The sequence below is a fragment of the Coturnix japonica genome, chromosome 2 (assembly GCF_054131305.1).
Source record: "Coturnix japonica strain WE chromosome 2, WE-NBRP24, whole genome shotgun sequence".
Lineage (NCBI taxonomy): Eukaryota > Metazoa > Chordata > Aves > Galliformes > Phasianidae > Coturnix > Coturnix japonica.
Genome location: NC_140664.1, coordinates 127,175,533 through 127,196,391, shown reverse-complemented (window position 1 = coordinate 127,196,391; position 20,859 = coordinate 127,175,533). Strand labels below are relative to the sequence as shown.

Below are 20,859 nucleotides of genomic sequence, written 5' to 3'. Positions count from 1 at the left end.
TTCTCGTCTTGGTATTGACTGTAGACCCTTATGAGAACTGCTGCAGACACTCAGTATCAGAAACATTTAACAGATGTTATTTTATCCTATTCCTAATGGTTTGTGTGTGTTTGTATGAGAACTTATAAACATAGGCAAAAAAAGAAGAGAGAGATTTACAGCCAGGCTGAACACCTGAATACTATCCTCAGAGGGAAAAAATGCTCAGTTTGGCCTCTCATGTTATTTCAGGCCATACCACTGATGTTTGAAAGGTGCATTTGTAAGACTGGCCACTGCTGTAGAAGTCTTCCTGGGCCATTGTTTGGAGTGCTGTCTCTGAGGAGTGTATGGCAGGATACAGGCACCCGCTGTGCTCTGGCAAAACCAAAGCCCATATCAGAAAGATCTCACGGCACCCATTGTGTATTTTGGGCTGTGGTGTGAGTCTTAAACAGGAATGTTGGCACGCTGGAAAACGCGAGGAGGCAAATTTATGAATAAAGCAATATTTACAGTGCTGGTGATACTTTGTTTACCCATTAATACTGAAGCTGTGTCTGATTGTCTCCCTCTTCCTCTCCTTTTTCCTTTTGTTTGATACTGCAGGAATGTCAATCATAATTCTGTATATGCATGACATCAAGCTGTTTCCATGGCAATAATAGTGTCATATTATTCACTGTGACTCTACTGTGGTATCTCAAGGGGAAGAGGAGCAGAAGCTCTAAGGTGGACAGGCAGCTTGTGGTGCACAAATAAGCCAAAGGCAAGATTTTGCAAAAGACCAAATCTTGCAATTGTGAGTGAGGAAATAATGTTTGCTGTTTTGCAGACCTTGCAGTCTCATCTCCTGATTGTGTTCCCAGATTACATAGTTTGATTCTTCTATGGAATGATTTGGACAGGCAAATAATAGCAAACACTGAGAAATGCATCCACAGGAATGGAAAACAGGTTGAAGTCCTGTTCAAAATAAGGTCTTTGATAAACTGTTGTAGGAAAAAAGGGCGTATATTGGAAAAAATATGAAGTACTGCATGTTTTACACGTGAGGATGGCATATGTTAAAGTTTACCCTTGTATGAAACTCCTCTTCAAGGTGTTAACAATTTGCCATAATTAGATGTGTTCATGAAAGAAGGCAGATGTTCTCTTTGGGCAATGCCTGTGTTATGTTAGCAAAGAATAAGGTCTTTTTTTCTGGCTTCGTCATCCTGTCTTCTTCCTGACATAGCATAGACAGGATTTCTAATATTAACTCCCATAAGTTGAAAAGGATGATAAGGAAGTGGGAGGGAGATGTTTTAATAGAAAGTGACCTTTCGTTCTGCATAGTGAATAGATGCAAAAGTTAATTGAGCTCACTGCATTGCTGCGGTAATTTGTTGTGGACATATTACCATTATGAGATTAACTCTGACATTAGTGTGTTTAAGAATGATCACAGGACAGACTGTAAGGGAGCTTAGAACATCGAGGAGTGGGTGTAGAGCTTGCACATTTTTCTCTCCTATAACCCATCTGCAAAGCCTGCTGGTATTTTGTCAAAATAATTTGTTAATGCTATTGAAATTCCACGGGAAAGTTCAGTATTATTCATGTAGAAGTCTGCTCCCTTTCTAAAAAAGCTTTCCCCTCTTGTTACAGGGCCTCCTTGGAAATGAGACTGCAGCCTTATTGAGTTATTGCATAGGCCAGATATTCTAATATATGTCTTGGAGAACTCTGCCATCAAACACAGCAGAAAATGGCGTAGATCCCAGCTGAACATGGTCGGAAAGTACAATTGCCATTTATTGCTGGCAAACAGCAGGAAGAACAACAAAACAAAATTTAAACCCATCATGACTGTGAATATATGGCTCGCCTTCCAAAGCTGTGCTGATGTTTTGCTCGCATTCAGACTGTTTATGAGTGTCTGTAACACAGCACTTCTCTGTGCTGGGTATGCTGAGAAAGGAAAGGAAGAAACATTGGCCAGACGATAGATACACCAGATTAGCAGAGTTGGCTAAACACAGGATATTCTTCAGTAATACAAACCTTTGAACTTGTGTCTCTGAGACTCGAAGTGGATTTGGCTATTGCAAGTCCTGGCTTGCAAGTCTATTTTCAAAATATTTCCTAATTCTATTTGCTGTGCCTGACTGTTTCTACATCTTTCCCCCCTGAGTCTGGTTCATGAGAGTTGTGAGGAATCTGTCAGGAATGCAAATGCAGAAAAAATCTCATCTGTTCTTTGTGCCACCCTTGTGCCACCACAGCCTGGCCTTCTAGGTCCACTGCAAAGGTGAGCCATGATTTGGCAGAGGAAGAGCGAGGGTCAGAAAACCAGGAAGGGGAAGAACTAATATAAAGTAGGCTGTGTGTGTTGTGTACATGTACATGCAAGCAAGAGAGAGGCACAGACTGCTTTAATTTCCTTTTAATTCACGTCCAGCTTGAACCCTCCTAAAGTGTCTTGTAGCATTTCTTCAGAGTTCTTTCCATCTGTACAGTATCCAGCTGATGATTTGATGCACATGGTGATTGTTTCATGCCCTCTTGTACATCTTTTCCATATTGTATCGGCATCACACTCTCTCTTTTACATCTGCTGATTAATTCTGTTTCATTTACTTGTTTCTCCAAAGGGCATGGAATTTGTTCAGATCCTAGGCTGCTTCTTGCCGGTGACTGATATTTCTTTCTTAGCACTGCAAACTTATTTTAATATTTTCTGTCCTTGGGAGTAGTGTTATCTTCTGTAATTTACACTTTAATAACATTTTAAAAATTGAGACTGGAAGCTTGAGTCAGGATTACACAGAAGCGGACTAAAGAATATAGCTTTGATTGCTATTCTGTGTGCAGCGCACACTTCCCAGGTAGTTATGGGAATGGCACAGAATATTGTTAGAGTGAGATGCAGAAAAACATCAAACCTGTGAGCTTCGGAGAAAAAAACAAACAAAAAAAACCCTCAAAACAACAACAACAAAAAACCACTGGGAAAAGTTTTAGAAATATTTATGCCCACTATGTGTTCTCTACTGTGAAAAAAATAATTTCTTAGAAGTATCACTGTGTTGCTGCTTGAAAAGCTGATGGTTTCACAGCTTGGATGTGACTGGTGTAAAGACAGCTGGCCAGAGGAGGAAGCTGTCTGTGCCCATTCAAAAGATGCTGTGACACTCTTACCTTACCAGTTAGTTTCTGAAGGTCCATTTTCAGCTGCACATCTTACAGCAACGAAGAACCAGAATGGGCTCAAACTCATGCATTGTGCTAAAAACTGCAGAGGCATCTACCACAGAGGGATAATAGCCGTGTTGATAGCCATGGTAGTCTGATTTTAATCTGCTTGGCTGTTTGTTCAAATCATTTTCTCTCATTTCTAAAAAATAACGAGAGAAATGAAGGGTGAGGAAGAGGATGAAAATGTGAGCAAAAAAGCTCTTTGCTGCCCTTTTTACCATCAACTGCCTACCCCTTAGTCATGAAAAAGGAGAAACCTGCTGACGGCAACCTCACCTCAGAACTTGCACCCTGCCTAGAGATTCATGCTGTTGTGCTGCTTGTAAGATGAAAAATAACGAAGCAACAAGTAAAGAAACTTATCAAACCTCCATTATTTCCTCTCTGTTTCACTGGGATCTGTTTAGATTCTAGTCACCCCCCTAGGACTGAGAGCTGTGCTTTGTTTTTATCTTATATAAAACAGAATGTGGTTGTTGGTATTAAGAGCTAGTAAACATTTGTGCTTTTTTTCAGATTGAGAGTAACTTTTTAATGTTTGTACAGATTTATGCAGTAGGTGTTCTAGATGTGATCTTAGTCCTAGCAATATCTCATTTGTAAGTATAGAGTATATTGCTGGAACCAGCCATAGCTGGGGACTTGCTACCTTTTGCATTTAAAATGAGTTCATCAGTCTCTCCATTTAACTGAAGGGCTTTTTACAGCTTTTGTAGGGGGATGAGAGAGAGACCTCTCTTCCCCTGGGAATGGGAAACACATTCCCATGGTCACTGTTTGAAGCTGAAGAATTATCTACAGGAATTTTAAGAGATTTTGAGGAGCTGCAGCCTATTGCCAGGAGCCCAGAACAGTTATCACCTCAGTGTTCAGCAAGCTGGAGAAGACATTAGTTTTCACTGCTCCACCGATGTAATTCTTATTCCCACTTAGATCTTATGGTAGACTGAAACCCTATTCAGGGTATACATCAGATTTTATATCTTCCTTAGGGGCAAGTGCAAAGCTTTGTAATACTTCAGCTGTAGCCAGGTTATTAAAAGCCAGAGGGCTCTTAGGAGCAGGAATGTCTTTGCCTAAAACTTTGTGTCTAATGATGATGTACGTTTTGTTCCATTCTGCCTACCATCTGTTGGTTCCCGCCTATGACACAGCTGTGTCAGTTTTCTCAGTGTATGGTACATTCAGGAGCTGCTCTGTAGTCCTATGCAAGTACCATTTTAACAAATATGTTTGTAAATAAAATTAATTAATACCTGGTCAGTCATTTTCTGGTTACTTATGAGCTGTAAGTTATGGGAAATTTATTGCTACAGAAACTACTTTGGCATTTGCAAAGGAAAATTTAATTCTAAGAAGTCTTTTTCTCTTTAGGTAGCAAAAACTCCACAAGGGTTAATCCAATCAGCTGAAGCATAACAAGGACTGGAAATGGCAATGTCAAGTTTTAGAGCCTGGCTGATGGTTTGCAAAAGTCTATTTTATAACCTGAACTGAGTTCATTGTAATTTCCCACACATTGTTCCTTACTTTGAAAAAGTGCATAAAATCATATTAAAAGCAGAAGACACTAAATTATACAACCTGTTGCTTCCCATAAGCTCAGTTAATAGTACAGCCGGCAAGGTGGAATATTTACATTATGACTGTGAAATGATTTGTGTTTGAATATCCCATACTTTGTTTAAAAAAGAAATCATAGTATTTTTGCAAAAAGTAGTATACAGAATTTTACAATTGTCCATTCTTGTTTTTGAAAATCAGTTTGCATGAATAATTTTCTCATTCTTATTTTTCCACATTTTTGTTGACTAAAATGTTACTAATCTAATTTCCTATTAAAAAACTCATTTCCAGCATTGCAGGGCTGAAAGGTGCTACCAAGCATTTAGTCTTCAATTTACATACAACAAACCCTGTAATCTGATGGGGGATTTCACACAAGAATGGCTGCTTGCAATTACATGGGCAAAGAAAAAATTTCATCCAGGGCTCTGTTCTACAATAATTTCATCTGTTGGTCTCCCATTGAGAGTTCTCCTATTGCTAAATTGCTTATTGATGTGGACTTAGAAGTAGAAAAAAATCCACACGATATTGTCATACTTGGTTTTCAATGCTGTTTGCTTTTCTTTTATTATTATTATTCCTTTTTAATTATAATTTGGGTTTGTTAGAGAGGGACAAAGTAAACAGATTGGAATAATTCATTTAACGCTCATTGACAAGAAAACATTAAGCATTCTCCAGATGAAGCATCAGTCATAAAATACAGAAGGATAATCCTAACACTACAACACAAGTAAATTAGTTTTCTGATATATATTCCAGCATTGCACAAAGCTGTACCAATTCTTAATACTTGCATAATAATATGCACTTTTAAATGATGCCAGAAATCATTATTACAACAGAGTGAGTTTGCTGTTTATGTTTATTAATGTGGGAAAGTTGGAAGAGTTATTAGATATTAAATGTCAATTTTAGAGTGATTGAAGCTAAACAACTGTAAAACCGATTGAGAAGATTTGAGCAGATAAATGCAAATGGAAGAGGAGACCACCACATGCTGCCACAGTGGAAACACATCTTGATGCTATCCCCTTCGCATTGCAGAACATGTGCAACCTGATGAACCAGCTCCTTTGCAAAGTGGTGAGAGAAGGCTGAGGGCATGGGACCACAGTAAGCATGAGACTGAAGCAAATTTCCCACTTTGAATATAGAGAATCAATGTATTTTAGCTCATCAGCATCTTTCTTGCTTACAAGTACTGGCCCAGTTTATCTATATTTGTCTATAGGTGGACCACTGAGGTTGTGTGCTTTTGTTTACTGGTGAGGTTGGATACAAAATTCTGCTCCATCATTCTGTGCCGACAAGACCACTGGAGTTGCTCCTCAAAGCTGGTACATCAGCCTGTTAACACCTTTCCTCTAAACAGGGTGGGAGGAAAGCAGGGCAGAATTGGCCCTTAAAAAGCAACAGCTGTGTCTGATGAAGATAATGTTTATTGGGTATACATGATACAAGCAGACTGTGCTCTCAATGAGGTGAGATGAAGTAGGGAAAGAGAAAACAAGAAGAGCAGAGTATAGTAGTTGTGTAGTAGAGTAGTAGAAAAGTAAACTTTTTTTTTTTTTCTTGGAAACATGCATTTTTTGTTTATTTGTTTGGTTTGGTTTGCTTTGTTTTCTAACAAACCCACATTAGTCTACTTGAGTGTACTATCTGTCCTTACAGTTTTTGCTGCTGGAATGGTAAGCTGCCAAAGCGTAAGCTGTTGCACTAATGTTAATCTAACCTGTTAAATTTCTCCCGAATAAGCAGGTGCACTATGAATTGTTCCTTCACCGCAGAAGGACTGGGATGCAGAATTCATCCTGGGAAGGAAAGTCTGGAAAACTGCTTTAGTGTCTTGTGGACCAGGGGAAAAAAAAAATGGAAAACAGGTACATTACAGAGCAGTTGATTGATCTCATTCTACCATGTGCTCTCTCTCAGTCCGCACTAGATCATAAATGAAATGTGGTTAAGGGTTTATCTCCCTATAAATACAATGTATGTTTATTTAATGGTGACTGATTTGCATCATTATGACACTCGATCGCTGGTATTCAAATCCAGCTGGTAAAGTTTCAGCAAGAGCTGGGAGAGCAGCAACAGTTCCTCTATTGTCTTTAGTTGGCGTTGCGAGGCAGCAATGGGAGCAACACAGCCAGCAGTGTGGTAATCTAATACAGAATGCACGCTGCTCCTTTTGTTAAACATCTTCCCCTAAAAATGCTGGCAAGTACGTATTGTTTCCTTATCGTTTTTTTTCCTCTTGAGAGATTTCAATTCCATTTACCCCACGGGCCCAAATCCTTCCTGAACACATGAGTTAGACAGCAAGGAGGATTACTAGAAATAGTTCAGACAATGACCAAAAGCCTTCTTGCATGTCTTTTCTTTCCAGCCAGCCACCCACCTTCCATTATCAAGGGAAAGAATACCATATCTGACTGCATAATCAAAATCCAGTGACCTGTCAGAGCAGGCAGTAAAATAAAGCTCTCTTGCTGTTTCCCTTTGACTAGGCTTCACTTCTGGAACCCTTTTAACCCAATTTTTCTGACATATTGTAACTTGTAGGCATTTAAGGATGCAACCACTGAGCTAATATGTTTTAGAGTGCATTTTTATAATATATATGGTATATTTAGTGTCCTGATTTCTGGTAAAATTGGAGCACCCTGATGCCAAAGTAACAGCCTTTAATTAAAAGAACTACAGCAAAGAGAAGTAAAAGCTCATGAACAATAGAAATCCCTGACCAGTTTTTCCAGCAATTTTTCTGCCTGTGATATTTGCCAGCATTTTCCTGATGAATGTCTAAGGTAAAAACGAGTGTTCATTTGGATCTTGAATGCCATTCAACATATAGAAACAACTGCTTACTTTTTTTTTTTTTTTTTTTTTTTTTTTTAAATACAGTTCCATGGAGCCATCAATGGAAAAAAAGAAAAAAAAAAAGTCCTTTTTTTCAATAATTCATTACATTGCACTTGGATGATTAATACTGGATGAAAGTTTGGAGAAGGTTACACAGGATGCCAAAGGACCATATTTTTCTGTGGCAAAACTGAACTCTGCACCTGAGAGGCAGCTCTGGATTTTGTAGTGAATGGAGGAGAGCTCCATTTTAAAATGTTTTCTGTATAATATGTTTGATTTACTTCCTCTTATCTGATTCAAAGAAGCAGCAAGGCTCAACACAAGTATGATACTCCTGTCATTGGAATTGTGAGGAAAAAGGCAAAGACTGATCTCACAGCTCCACCACAGTCACATTTCTGAGGAGGTCCCAAAGTAAGTGCCTGGGTGAGTCCCAGACCTCTCTATAGTCTCTTCATCTCCAGAGGTAGAAAGCAGGAAAATTTTCCCCAAAGAAGAATAATGGTCTTATTTGTAACTCAGAATCAATGGCTCCAAAAATGACAAATACTGTTTGTCCCATTTATTAGGAGAATTAATAAATTGGCTCCTAACACAGACTACAAAAGTCAGCCTATGAGCAGCAGACTGCCTGACTGTATTTTGTTAACACTGAACCTAAACCTGTCTAAAAGCATCTGACAAACTGTCTTGGCATCAGGCCCTGTTATCTTTACTTATCATATTTTTTTTATCACTGAACTGAATGGAAATTTAATTTTTTAATACTGATAGCCTTCTAATTGGCTGGTTCTTTAAGCATTTCCAGATCGGGCTGTGCTGCTAGGCAAGTAGGATCTTATAAAAAAGATCTTCACAGCCAGAGATGCATGTCTCTGCTTACTCTGCTGAAGTAAAGCAATATTTCTGAGACATCTATTTTGTGAGACAGAGAAGAAGTATCACAACCTAGTGGAAGATATTAATTTTTAATATTTTATTTCAAATTTTAAGGTGTGTGTTTGCTGGATAATGAAAAATACAAGCATTTGGGAGGAAGTGTACATGAATCAGAAGGCTGCTTGTTTTATATTTTCACTACTTATAATCTTCAAAAAATGCTGACCGCAGTCAGCAATGTTGGCAACAGTCCTTTTTCACAGAACTCATGAAGTATTGCAATACCTCATTGCCCACAACAGCCAAGCAGGCTTTTAATAAATTAGACCTGACTATATAGATTCTGGAGAGATTCTGAGGTTAGAAGGGACCATTACAATCATCTGGCATATTACCTAACTTGCCTTTTTCCACTGACCATAGAATTTCACTCAGCAAGTCTTACATCAAACCCAGTAACTTGTGGCTGAAATAAAGAAAATCTTTCAGGAAGACACAGATTATGTTTAAGATTATAAGAGATGGAGATAATATAAATTATATAAAGAGATGGAGAGTTTACTGCATCCTTTGGCAGTGCCCTTCAATTCTTAATTGCTTGCACTGACAAAAAATTATGTTGTCTTCAATGTGAAGTATTCATCTTTAATGATCGTGCTATGCCCTTTTTGTGTGTTCTGTTATAAAGCAATTTAACTCAGATGTAATTTCAAACACCAAGTGTGCCATGCCTCAGTAAGAGCTGGCTGCTAAATGAGAAACCATAGTCTTGAGCATCTATGGCACTGAGCAAGGAGAACAGGAGCACCCGGAGTATATGTGGGTGAGGAGGGAAAGAGCGAGGATGAAGCCCGAAGTTGGAATATGCGCTGCGTTTCCATCTGCTGGCTGGATACAATCAAAAATAGAGACTGATTTTGGAAACCTTGCCTGTAAATACCGTAACTTCAAGCCAGAAATCCATTTTCAAGACAGTGCCGGCTGTCAGGTTAACATTCTCTTGATGCTTCAATATCTCTTCTTTAATGTTTTTTGATGTTTCTGTAACAAAAACCCAGCTTTCAGTACAAAGAGTTGTTTTGCAGGATATTAGCCAGTACGGTGTCCTAGAGATAATTCTTAGTGCTACTTCTGTTTCGTATAAAATCATGATGCTTTGTCACCTTGAACCTACAATACTCTCATAAGGGACTTTAATCTTATTCTCCCTATTGAACAGAGGCATTCTCATATCCTTCTGTAGTCAAATCATAGGATTTGACTGAAGCTGTTTTCAAAGAAAGGAATGTACTTGAAAATCTAAACTTGATTTGAAAATCTAAGCTAAATATTTTGTATTCTAATCTATTTTTCTTATTTTTATCAAGATAAGGACAAATAGGAGAACAAGAAACTCAGCTTCAAGATAATCCAAACCCACCACTCCCATTTTTATTTTTTTTTCACTTTGTTCTGTTTTTTTCTTGCTGACTTTTTTTTTTCTCTATTCTTTCTCTAAACACAGAGGGATAGTTGCCATTGCAGTGATAAAAACTGTGAGCAGCTTGGAGTTCAGCCATGCCAGGGAGAGAATATGATACTTCACATGAACACGTCAAGGTAATGTCAATTAAAAAAAAAGAAAAAAGAAAGGAAGCACAGAGTGACTTTTTAAATCTTTCATACAGATCTTATCTATTCATATCCCAAATCAAAGCAACTCTGATTGCTCTATCAAGTGTAATATATAATTAAGGCAATTCAGTCCTAAGGTTCGGGGTTATCGCAGTTCTTTTGATTTGAGCTGCTGATTGTCTTAGTGAAAGAGCTGGTTGGGAATTTTTTGACAGAGAGGTTTTCATCTTAAAGAAAAAAAACAATCTGTCAAATGCAAAACTTTTAGTGAAGAAAAATATGCAAAATAATCCATACCCCAGGAGTTATGGCACTCACTAGTGTGAGAGGGTGTATTTCATTCAACCACACAAATGGCCAAGACACTAAGCTGCTGCCTAGCTGGGACTGTGTCTCAGATGCTTTCTCTGTTGTCTTAATTTACATCATGTTGACATAAAGGCCCTGACTGTTGGGTTGTATTCAGTCCCTGGCACGTTTTAATTTGGCCCTGATATGGGAATGAGAAAGGTTTGATGTGCTAAAAAAGCATTCTCATATGCTGCATATCTGATCTCCTTGTCAACTGGCCTGCCCCACAGTTGGGCCTCTGCAATTCTTTTGAATGTTCATTGTAGTAAAGACCTGGCACCTACACAAATTTTGGCATTGTGCAACACCCGTGAGATTGAAGGAGCCATGTGTATGCTTGCACTTCTCTACACTCATAACCACCTTCATAAACCAGGTGCAAGCAGCATGCAGCTTTTAGTATTGTTTAATGGCAAAGTTGCAGGCATTCTGAGGAAGGGTCTGTACTTGTCTATATGTATACAGACTGCACTTAATGCTGTGTGTTAGCAGGATGCAGATAGGCTGAAAGGTGTTAGTGGCTGCCAACAGGGATGTCTTGATTCCAAAGAAAATAACATTCCTCATTAAAAATAATGGGTGTGCCAAATACTCGGCCGGCCTCAACGAACAAAGCAATCAAGGCCCTTTATGAGGTAAAAGCAGCTGGTGGCTGAGGAAATACCAGCGGAACTTGGATGTTTTACAGCACAGGAGCTTCAGCAGCACAGAGCTGAAGGAGCTCCTTCCTGCCTTCCCTCCCCGCCTTCCCAGCATCCACAGGATGCTGCCCCTCAGCACACATTCCGGATTGGGCACTGCTGTGAGCTCAGCTGGACTTCAGAAATGGAGGAAAAATGGGGCTAAGGGTGGCTAGGTATGACATGTGCTCCCAGAGCTCTGGATACTGCACACATCCCGTCAACTGAAACAATGAAATTGCAGCCTTATCTTATTCAACTGATTAGTGGGTGAAGCAAAGCTATGAATAACAAGAAATAAAGGAATGCAGTTTCTTTATTTTCTATAGAATGAGAATGGAGTGACATTCTACTGAATCTGAGACTGAGAAAAAGGAACTCATAGATTCCATCCCCAACCATGCTTCATCCTGAGAAAGGAAGGTTGCAGGGGGACCTGAAAGTGCCCTGTCAGTGTCTATAGGGGGGCCGTAAGAAAGAAAGGGACAGACTGCATCAAGGTCTGCTGTGACAGGACAAGGTAAAATAGTTTCAAATTAAAAGATGGGAAATTTTGATTGGATATAAGGAGAAAATTTTTTACCCTAAGAGTGGTGAGGCATTGGATCAGGTTGCCCAGAGAGGTGGCAGATGGCCTGCCCATGAAGACACTCAAGGTCAGGCTGGATAAGGCCCTGAACACCCTTGTCTAGAGTAGGTGTCCCTGTTCATTTCAGGGAATTCAGACTAGATGACCTTAAATGATCACTTTCAACTGAAATCATTCTATGATTCTGTTATTCTACAGTTCTTGCCCTGATGCATGTCTCCAATATGATATGTCCTACTGATGCATTAAGGAGGAGATCAGATATCAGATGTATATGTAGTGACAAAGCAAGTAGCCACAATCACAGAAGTTACACAGTTCCAACAGAGAGCTGTTTATTTTTTAAATAATATTAAATCAGGGCTTTTGTTCTGAAAATTTATATTAAAGTGCTGACCATCTGCTTTAAGCTCACAATAGCCAGTAAATTTAGAGGCTGCAAATGTCTCCTTAACTCATCATTATGCCCTGTGGATGGAAAACCTATTTGCATCTAATAAAACAATGCATGCCAATGGAAATGTCATCTCTATTGGCAAGTTGTGTAATTCTTTATAGCTGTATACTAGATCCAGATGCTTTGGCAAAAGATATCTTCCTTCAGGAATACTGCTTGAGGGAGGCTGTATTGATTGCCTTTGCAAGTATAGATTGGACCATGGCAATCACTAAAGACAGGGAAATATTTTGATTCTGTATCGTACATCCTGGGTCCTGCCTTTAAAAACTAACCCCATAAGCCATCTATTTTTATTATCTGTATATCTCTAATAGTGCATTAAAAAAAAAAAAAAAAAAAAAAAAAAAAGAGAGAGAGAGAGAGAGAGAGAGAGATTAAACAAGTTATTAAGGAAGCTAGCCAGTATGTCCTGCAGACATTTCCAGTCTTCATATGACACATTCACCAATTAAAATAGTATAAGGATGGTCCAGCCCAAAATTCCAATAAACTGAAGATCAAAACATGGATAGTCGAGAGACACTTCCTTTAATGCAGAACTTCCTAATGAAACTGCGGTTATCTAGGGTATTCAGCAGCCCAGCTGCTACTCCAGAGCAGAGTAAAAAATCTGCAGGGGCATTGACAGCTGTTGCACCATCACATACACAGTTGTCTTTGTACTCAGTGCCTGTGACTAGGCACCAATCAGACTAATTTGTTGTAATATAATTTAGTCAGATAGGGGCAGCTTGTAGGTGGACTTATATCTCACATTAAGCAAATCAGTTTAGATGAGCATGTGGCTTTACAAGCACATCACAAGCTGACATCAGTGGTTTTCCACCAAAATAAGACCCATTCTGTGTCTTTTCCTAGAACACTCTGCGCAAACCCAATATGATAGTGTAAAGTCACATCTGTCAGTTAGTTAACATCAAGTTAGTTGTAATCATCCCTTAAAGTTTAGGTGGCGCTTACAATATTTAACAGTCTTTTAACCTAGATACAGGAGAAGGCTGGGGAACCGATAGTTAACCACATCTCAAAAGAAATGCTCAAAGAAACCAGTGGATAAACCATGGACCTTTCCCATCTGTTGCATCTTCATTCTGGGCTACTCCATTGATGATTTTATTCATTAACATGAATGCATTCATTGACAGCACTGAATTTGTTACACTTGATTTCTTTAATTTTGCCTGATACTTATTTTTTTTTCCTGGTAGGATAATTATCATAATGTGTTAAAAAACAATCAGCATTACACGTCTGAGTTACTCACCTTCGGTGAGCATACAGCTGGATCAGGACTGTTTGTTGTCTGTATTTGCTATAACTTGTGGGTTTGGCAGCAAAAAGAAAACCAGCTGAGGATAATATTCCCAGCCTCAAGAGAACATCGCCTTTGGAAAAATGATAGAAGAAAAAAACAGTATGGCTATTATCTTTACTTAGAGGAAGACTGATGGAGAAAATGTGAGTATTGCACCTTGAAATTTTCTTCATATGGCATGAAAGATGAGGCCTTTCCGTTAGTCAAATTGCACCTTCAAACAGAAGAAACAGTGCTGAAGGGAGTTTTTTTGTGTGTTTGTTGTTGTTTGTTTGTTTGGTTGGTTGGTTTGTTTTGTTTTGTTTTCCTGTGGGCAGATTTCAAATTTCAAGAAAGTTTGAGTTCTGCTCTGACTTCCAGAAAGTGACAGTCTGTTCTACAGAAAATATTGAATATTACAGATAATCAGAGTGTAGTTTGTATTGTCTATTAGCTTGATATTTCTTCCTCAATTGATGTTTTCTGTGAAAATACAGTTCAGCCCAGTAGAAGAAGAAAAAAAGTGTGTTGTGCCACATTAATTTTACTTCTACAAACACATAAATGGTCATGTGATTGTTCCACAGGTTAATTTTGTACCCCTGAGTGAGTCTTTGTCTGCTTTTTATCTTGTTAAAACTTCCTGTTCATAAATAAAATTGACTTTTTATACTTTGCTGGGCAGTCACGATTCGGTGACAAATGGCTATGAAGGCTGTCCTGTCTGCTCTGCCTTCGTTCTCACTCGGGTACCTCTTTGTCAAGGTGAAATATTGTGTCCTTGTTGCTTGAACCACTGATGCTAAAATACAACAAAGGAATGTATTTTTGTTACAGAGATGATTGCAGTGCTGCGTTCCTCAGAAAGGCACAAACTGCAGCACAGAATCACAAAGGAACAGATCCAACACCATTTGACATAAGTGAAAATCCTTCCGTTCAGTTCAGTAGGCTTTAATCGGACCGGTATTGCCTTATTTCCCAGTTTTGTTTTGAAGTATTCTTTACACTTAAGAGATGAGAACTAATCCCTTCTCTCCCTCCCTCTTGGTGTTTATGATCCAGGCTTTTGTAATAGTAGCATTTTCCTGCAATGCCAGCAGAATACCAATGAAATGCTTCTTCCCACAGTGACATACAATCATGCTCAAGTGCAAGGAATGATATTTACAATACCCTACCTGACTCTTGTTTTAGCTCACTGGATTCCTTCAGCCATGTCTCATCGGTTGCTACAAAATCCTGTGAGAACACGAGGAGCACCTACACTCACCATAAATACAAACTGAATAGCTTAAAGTGCATAGTCTTTTGACAACTGACTCACAGATTTTCACTCTAAGAGCACAGGCCTTACTGCATCTGTGCTGTTGTGCTACCAATGTGCCAAACTGTAGTTGACAAAGTGATATAGTAGATCATTTTAGATGAAGCTTTTTACCAGTACAGAAGCCAAGAAAAACTCATGGTTTGAATGTCTGGAACTCCTAGACCTTTTTTCAACTTCATTTACTTTTTAAATGCACAGTGTAGCAAAGTTATCAGTCAGATGTATCGGATAAAGGACATCCATATTGCATCTTTGTTTTTTACCATTTTATAATGCTGTTGCTCCCTTAGCAGACAAAGGTTCTGGAAATAATCATGAACTCAGAACTAGAACAAAAGTGCTAATGTGGCACCGAGTCCCTAAGTAAATAAGCAAGTTCCAGACAAAATCCTTTCAACAGCATTGTATGTCTGTGTTAGCACTGTGTTTCCTTCAGGAGTGATCAGCAGCACTCTGGCTGCACAAAGGAGGTTACTCACTTCCTACAGCTCTGTGCTAAAGACAGAAGAGCTTTTCGGTAGAGTATACCACTCAGGGCTTCCAGGGAGCTACACGAGCTGCATTTTGTGGCATGATTAAAGACAAAAGCAAGAAGAAAAGAAAATCATGGCGGGTATTTTTGAAGGAGGATAAAAGGCATGAAGTAAAGGCTAGTTTTGCCAGCTTCAGTGGCCATTAGCTAATCAGAGATCTGCTGTTTATCAGCCAGACATATAGGTACTGTATTTTGTTACATGAAAACAAGACCTCTGATCCTTTATATACTACAGATTAACTCCTTTGCTTATTTCAAATTCACAGCTCAAATCCACAGCACCTCAGTAGAAAACATTGATGTTTCAGTGATTTTTCAGATCTCTGATTGTTCAGATGCAATGGAATAGCCATTCGCCTGATTATTATTATTTTTTAATTATTTTTATTTTTAATCAAATATATGGGAAACCTCATGGGACTCCTTGATTTCATGTGATTGCTGCTAATTAAGAGATGTAGAAAACTTGAAATAATCAGTTCTGATAGGATTTTTGCCAATTTAGTTTGAAGCAGCTTGCAAGAATTATGCAATCTGTGTGTTGGTCCTGATTCAGTTTGAACTTAACACTGGGGTCTGCTTTTTAATGTCCCCTCTGTCCATGGCTTACTTAAGCTTCTTATCTCCTGGTGTGGTTCTTTTTGGAGTCCAATCTGAAACATTCAACCTTTTTCTAATATAAATTCAGTAAATCTCTTTTCTGTCATGATAATGTAAGACTACTGGGTGAATCACTTCACGAATTTTAACCTAATAACTTATTATTTTTTTCCGATATAACATGTAGGTGGATAACGTTCCATCACCGGTGACTGTAATCACCTTCAGCCCCAATTCAGCATCACCAGTTCTGGCTTGATTAAGTATTTGCTGCTTCTATTTCATCCTCTCTTGACAGAGATAACTTTGTTTTAATTCAAACTGTCACATTCTGGAGTTCAGGAAGGACACAGAAATGTCAGGTAATAATCCCTCCTCAATCTTGTGAGTAGTTAGTGCTGCTAATATGCAGAACCATCAGCATGTTGGCATGATTCTAACTTAATCATTTGCAGCAGCCCAAGCTTTGTTGAGATCAGTTAAAGCTGATCTGGATAAGCGTCGCCCAACTCTACACGCTTTACCATGTTTTTCATGTGTAACGATGAATTTAATCTGGCAACTCTTCATGTTTCTTTGTTACTTTATAATTTTAAATGCATTTCATCAGAATGTGAATATTCCATAAGAACAAATGCACACAGTTTTTACTTTCAGAAAGTAAGCCAACCCAATACAGGACCTGTGTGTGGATGCTTTTGTCTCTAGATGAATGTGCTTACAATGGGCTTGTTGTTAAAATAAACAGCAACACTGCCTACATTCACAAACTAAACAGGCAATCAAAAGCTACACAACACACAGAGGATAAGGCCAAATGTTAATAATCACCATTTTTATGACCCCACCATCTTACTGTAGTGATTTGTAGGAGAACATGTGAACCCTCATTTTCCAATTCTCTCTCTGTGTGGAAGCATGAAGAAGGATAACACCCCCAGAGTTCAAACTACAGATACAGGAAAGAGGTATTTTCTTTTTAACAGTTAAACATTTTACATGTTTAGGCTACGAAGGAACCAAAGGTACAGCCTCCAGTCATTTGCCCTGATGAAGATGAAACTGAGTTTTATCTACATTTCTATTGTTTGTAAATATCATTTTATTCTATCTGGAATGGGATTACTGGTGTTCATCACCCACCCCAACCACCCACCTACCTTTTCTGACTTCTTTTATCCTTTGAAACATTGGGTGGTGTTTTTTGTTCTATCCCTTGTAGTCAGTAATAGTTTCCACTAGTTCAAAATCTTATTATTGAATGCACTTGTTCAAAGTGCATGACACCTGCCTTTTCTGTACATTTAGTAATGATGACTAAACACAGCCAAAGGGTGGTTTTGTAGCTGATGAGTCAATATATCAATAGGAGTAAATGACACAGTTTTGTTCATAAGCAAGTCTTTGTATACAGTCAGAGTACTTCAGAGAAAACAAATTTTCTGGGCTGAAGACTGCAATTTGGATTATGTTTACCTTGCTCTTCCATAATGTTGCTATGCTTGTTCACAGAGAATCTACTTGTACTTCTGAAGCCCTTTAATCTGAAATGGATCTCTCCTGAAAATCTTTATCTTCCTATTTTCCTTCATTATGTTTGTAATCTCCCTACAACAACAACACATCAAAAGCAAATATTTTTATATCAGGCTCACAAACCAGGAGCAAACTAATGGTTACTAGCTTTTATTGCTGAACATGATGCTGTATGGTATGGGATATTCAACTGGTCAGTTTGGCTCAGCTGTCCTTGCTGTGCCCCCTTACAGCTTCTTGTGCACCCCCATCCCCTTGCTGAATCAGAAAAGTCCTTGGCTCTATGTAAGCATTGCTCTGCAACAACTAAAACCATTGGTTTGTTATCACCTCTATTTTCATCAAAAAATCCAAAATAAAGCATCACATGGACCTGTACAAAGAGAATTAACTTTATCCCAGCCAAGACCATGACAATCCTCTGCTAAGGTTTAGTCCAAATAGCTACAAAAGCACGCATATTTAGTCTTTTTTCTTTCCTTACGGCATAGTTTGCATTTTTCCTGATTGCCAAATATTTAGATTATGTGATGCTCTTGAGCCTGCAAAAGCTACCTCCATCAGAATTCTTGAACTCACATAGCTTTGAATGGGGACCTCATAGTCAAGACTAATCTTCACGCTACTTCACATGCATTAAATTCCCTATGCTAGGGAAAAATACCCTGAATAGTTCAGAAGTAAGCTGAGGTCTGAGTGACTACTGTGCCCAAAATTTCATTCTTTGAAAAGCATGCTTTTAATTTAAAAATCACTCTTCTAGCTATCACTATGAAGATCTCTCAGATATAGAAGAAGGTAATTCTCTCACTCCAAATCAGGCAGAATGCACACACCATTCTCAAGTGTTAAAATTCAAGAATTTTAACCTTGTAAAATCCAGAATTCATTTATTTATTGTTTCTAACACAGTCACTAGTATTTACTCATAAAAAAACTATTTAAAAGAAAAGACTGACTACTTAGAATTCATGAAAGAACCATATATGAGTGATCAAATTCAATATCAGATAGATGAAAAGTTTTCCAAGAACTGATTTCAGCTATTTTTAATTTAGCTTTGTAAAAGAAAGGAGATGAAAGGCCAGATTCTCAACTGGTATAAATTGGCATTGCTTCATACAATGAAATGGAGATGTATTCTGATGAACACCAGCTGAATATCTGGCTTTGAGATCATCAAAGCTAGCGTGGGGTTCCATGTGGTTATTGTCCACACGTTTCCTAATATGATGTGCTGATATGAATGTAATAGCATAAACTATTGAGAAATTAACTATTTATATTATTTGTAGACATATAATATAAGCAATCTCCCTCGCAGAAGTAAAAAGAAAATTAAAAAAAGAAAAAAAGAAAAAAAGAGAGAGAGAGAGAGAGAGAGAAGAAAGAGTTTGGGAGATGGAGGATGTAGCAATAAACTAATGCAATTTTTAACAGAGTTTGTCCAAGTGAGGAGTACACTTAGCTGCATCAGTATATTTGCCTTAGCTAGAGCTAAAGTTACTCTATCAATTATTTTTCAGGAGGTTATCTGAAAAAAAAAAGTCTGAAGTCAAGCATATCTTACATCACCTGTTTCACAGCACCAGAAATCTACTTTTACATTATCATATTCAATATCCAAACAAAAGCAGATGAATCCTCAATGGTTAATGCCCTTGGAGGACTTTGAACAGGAGAATAAGATTCAACTATATTAAAAAAACTTGGTGGCCTCCATAAGGGAAAATAAATGACAAGTGGAAATATAAATGAAAAAAAGGAGCTTGTATTTGCTTTTGCTGGTCTTTTTCCTTTTTTTTTTTTTTTTCTTTTTTTCTTTTTTTTTTTCTTTATTACATTTTTATTTCCTGCTCAGATAATCAAAAGAAAACTATATATAGCTTAGAGAAAACTTTATAACAAAAGAACTTGGTTTGAGGTTGCCTTTATTATCAGCAGCTTTTAAAAGAAGCCTTGAATATTATGGGCTGATATTACTAAAGAGTCTGAAATAGTGCAGAGGAAACACATTTGCATATTACTATCCATGGGGAACAATTTTTTTATTTGATTTATTACATTATTTGTTTTATTCTTCTTGTTGTAATCACATTGGCTCTTTGATATCAGCTGAGCAGTAAGCTGTAGGTTCCTACATTACAGAGAAAACCAGAATGAATTCAAGAGAACACTGGGTAAGCTGTCAATTTAAGAATTCCTGATTGTTTCTTCCTGCCGCTAATATATTTAGGATAACAATAAACCAAATAGAAATTTCTTTAAATGACTTGTTAATTCCTGATAAGCATTGTGAAGCACTGTCATGTGTCTATGTGTACTGGTTGAATGGTTCAGTAACCTTTATTCCTTTCTCTCACCCTGGCTAACAAAGCTGGTTGCATATTTAAACGTTTGAGAGTGATGATATGTCTACTGGAACAGTAGGTCTTGCAAACTCAGAATTCTCTGTTTTGATCTGGAGCTAAAATGTACAGGGAATTTTCTCCAAAATTTGAATTCAAAACATTGGTTTGAGAATTTTTTACTTACATCTCATTTTCATAAGCTTTTTTTCCTTTTCTTTTTTTAGTAGTCCATCCCTGCACATAGTTGTAATGCTTGGATAGAAGAATAGTGTTCAAAGCTAATGACATCATCTATTGGCAAGCAAGGATGTTTCATAATCACAGTTTAAACTGTAATGACTATAAGTCTATATTAATTTAATAGTCATGGAGTCAGAAGGAGAATGAAAACTTTGTGGTCAGCCAATCACCTGAGAAAGTAAACTTGGCTTTCTGGCTCTGCTTCTCTTAACCTCCACCCCGTAGCTTTACAATTTGTTAAATGAATCAAAAGTCATATTACAACTGAAAACAATAGTTTTGACCATTCATTCTGGCCCTTTCCCTCTGCTAGATCTCCCCTATCTGCCTGACAGGTGACTGCTTCGCCAGGTAAATTTTCTGTTGGGAAGAAATTGACCTGACTTACCCTGTACTGCAAGATTACAGGAGTCAAGACAGCAAGACTGAATGGACAGAGATGGAATCAGGGCTTCAGAAGCCTCAGTCATGTTGAACTAACCAAGAAATGGTGTCTTTAAAAGAAATATTTAGTGTCTGTAGCTCTTCAGGAAATCTCAGCATGGATATCCTGTCTTCTCAACCTGTAATGAGGAACTGCTCTACCTTGTTTTCATTAAGCACAGGATATACATGACTCCACTATTTCTGTGTAGTGTGGGTTTTGCACACTTATTTTTAAAGTAGAATATACACAGTCTCTAAAAATCATGAGTCAGTTTCCTCTATTAATGTATAGCCTTTCTAAACTTGCGGTTTATGACA

General features: G+C 38.0%; 1 long non-coding RNA gene across 1 annotated transcript; it reads left to right on the top strand.

The window, feature by feature from the left end:
- Positions 1 to 13,482: 13,482 nt before the first annotated feature.
- Positions 13,483 to 18,901, top strand: LOC146762155 (uncharacterized). Its single transcript, XR_014943143.1, has 2 exons — positions 13,483 to 13,687; positions 16,176 to 18,901. It is a non-coding gene; the product is annotated as an uncharacterized LOC146762155 (long non-coding RNA).
- Positions 18,902 to 20,859: the final 1,958 nt, after the last annotated feature.